A 3,040-nucleotide genomic window follows, 5' to 3' on the forward strand; every position below is an offset into this window, starting at 1 on the left:
TTCATTTTGTTAGAGAAGTGGAACAATATCAAGAAACCAAATTAGTTCATTCTAGTTCTAAAGATCAGTTAGCTAATATCTTGACAAAACCTCCTGGTGTGAGAATTCTCCTGGTGTGAGAATTTGAAAGCTAGATTGGGAGTTTGTAGCATGAAAGCCAAAGAGGTGTGTTAAAAGATAACTTTCATGCAAACCATAGTAGTTCGAGCCATGCAAGTTACAGCTGAAGAATATGCTACTGTTTTGTTACTTTTTAGTTGATGTTTTTGCTACTTAGTTTTTAGAACTAAGTATGTAAAGTATTTGATGTAATTTTGTGTAATAGATTTGATAAATCAGCTTAACAAAGTGTGCAAGCAAATATTTATAAGTTTTAAGACTTTGTTAGTGGAGTTAAGTGTGTTTAGGTAATATTTTCATCTTTTGACAACTTGAGTACTTGTTATATGTAATACTTTGTTTTCAGAAATGAGACGATGAATTATTCACCAAAAAATCTCTTCTTGTTTTGGTTCTTATTGAGAAATCTGTTCTTGTTACAATTCAAGTCAATTTCTTTGTTTGTTCAGCAAGTTACAATATCTTCTAGCTTAAAACTTTGCTGAGGTTTCTTGATCTGTTATCTAAGTTCCTATAAATATGTTATTATGTTATGCTTATAAACTGCAACCCAGGTTAGCAGTTGAAGCCACTGAGGCTTTATTTTAAGGTTTACACTCTGTTTCCTTTATATTATATTATCTTCAAACCATGTTTCATTTATTGTAGACAACATTGTATGAAACTTTATCAGTTTAATTAGATTGTAAAATTAGGTAATGTTAAAGTGTATTGCAATTTGGTATTACTAATTTTACATAAATTCAGGTCCATGGCTAAATTATAGATTGCTATTTCCAAAAACGTTTAAGCAATGATAATAAGGTCCATTAGCTAGTGATAGTTGTTGCAAGCTTGCATCCACAATTTTTAAATGAATCTCATATGATTTTATTTATCACCCACAAAATATAAAGTTATGAGGCACATATCAAAGGGTGAATTTTCATGCTTTGGTGCATTATGAAGTTACAACTATAAGACTGTAATCTGCAGAAGTATCCTCGTCTTTGGAACCATTAAGTGATGTTGAATAGAACAAGGGTAAAATGTGAATTGATCAAGTTGGAATGCCTTGATTATCTTATTTCCCGATTGTTGAATTCCCAGAAGTCCTGATAAGTTTAAGAGAATTAAACTTATTTAGGACTCGAACTCAAGTCTGCAAAAGCTAGAGTTCAATGCTGCCCTCGTTTGTTCCACAGAGATTCTAGAAGATGATGTGCCCAAACAATTTTTATGGTTTAGAAGCCTTAGATAGTCGCTAATAGATCATTGTGAGAGTCTTAAATTTCTCTCACAGCTTCTACTAGCGCTTGAATCAATAGAAAAAAGTATCATTCTTAAATCATATTTTGTAATTGATAAGATTCAATTGATAACATTGTGGCAAATGCCATGCACAAAATTGGATCCCTAATAGATAAATGGGTAAGGGGATATGCCTAGTATTGTTTTTCTTTGTGTTTTTAAAAGAAATAGGTAAAAAGATGAAAGAAATAGGGGATCCTGATTTTTTGTTTTTTGTTGATTAACTCGGACTGATATATTTTAGGCTCTTAAACTTTATCACTTTATGTATTATTATACATCAGATAAGCCTTTAAACTTTAATTGGTGTCCAAATTACCCTTAATCAAGGTCTAATTTGAACACAAATAAAAATATAGAGGTTGATTTGGGTACAAAAAAGAAGTATAGGGATTTATTAACAAAAGTAAATTAGTTCAAGGACTCTTTTAATAGTTTGGCCATTTTCTTAACAAATTTGTCCCATTGGAATACCTTGATTTGCAAATTACCACTTACCATCATCATTGGAAATTTTTTATCATGAATACCAAAATGGATAAGATAATATTTAATTGTTGAATTTGATAACATTTTTCAGTTTGGCCTTTGAATTTTTCTTTATTCACATTAGTCATGAAATTGAGTACTTCTGTTTTCAAAATTTGATCCCTATAATGATGTGTCACTTTAAGATTGTGCCACATCATCACCTAAATATTTCTTATAAAAAATATATAATAATTTAATTGATGATGTGGCTCAATCTGAAAGTGTCACATCATCACAGGTACCAAAATTGCTAAAAATTGACATGTTTCAAGATTAATATAGACAAAAAACAAAGTTGAGGACCAAGTCAAGAAAAATGTCAAGTTTAAAGATTGAATGTTGCTCTATCCCATTCCGAAAATATGCATATTTGAAACAATGGCTAATTTTGGGTTGTTGACTAGTTATTGATTATCTTCAAAAATAAAAAATAGTATCACATACAACTAGAGGTGCTCATGGACCGGGTCGGCCGAGTTGAGCTCAAGTAAAAATTTAGGCCCGTTTGTTAGACTTGGTCCAGCCCAAAAATGGGCTTAAAATTTTATTCAAGCCCGACCTAGATAAAATGCTAAAACCCGAGCTCGACCTAGCCCACCCATATTAAATTTTTATATGATTTTTAATTATATATAATATATAAAAATATTAAAACATTAAAATACATATTTCTCAACAAATTGAAAACAAATTTTAAAAATATGTATACTTAAATAACACTAACATAGATGCAACTTAACAAGCAAATATCTTTCAAATAATAACAAAATTAACAATAAAACAAGTGTTATACAATATCCAAACAATAACAACAAAATATTAGCAACATAATAGTGAAATGGTAGCAAAATAAGGAGAAAACAACAAGAATATATCGTTAAAATAACAAAAAAAAAAGCAGATTCTTTTGTCATTTAGTGAATTCGGGACGGGCCTGGGCCAATAATGTCTTACCCGAGGCCCAGTCTATTTTTTAAACGGGCATTATTTTTTTCCCAATCCCATTTTTGGGTCTATATTTTTACTCAAATCCTCCCACTTTTCAGACAAGCTTTTAAGCCCACGAGCAGGTATACCTAAAATATAAGAGCAGAGCTAC

This window comes from Gossypium arboreum, chromosome 10, assembly GCF_025698485.1.
Source record: "Gossypium arboreum isolate Shixiya-1 chromosome 10, ASM2569848v2, whole genome shotgun sequence".
Taxonomy (NCBI): domain Eukaryota; kingdom Viridiplantae; phylum Streptophyta; class Magnoliopsida; order Malvales; family Malvaceae; genus Gossypium; species Gossypium arboreum.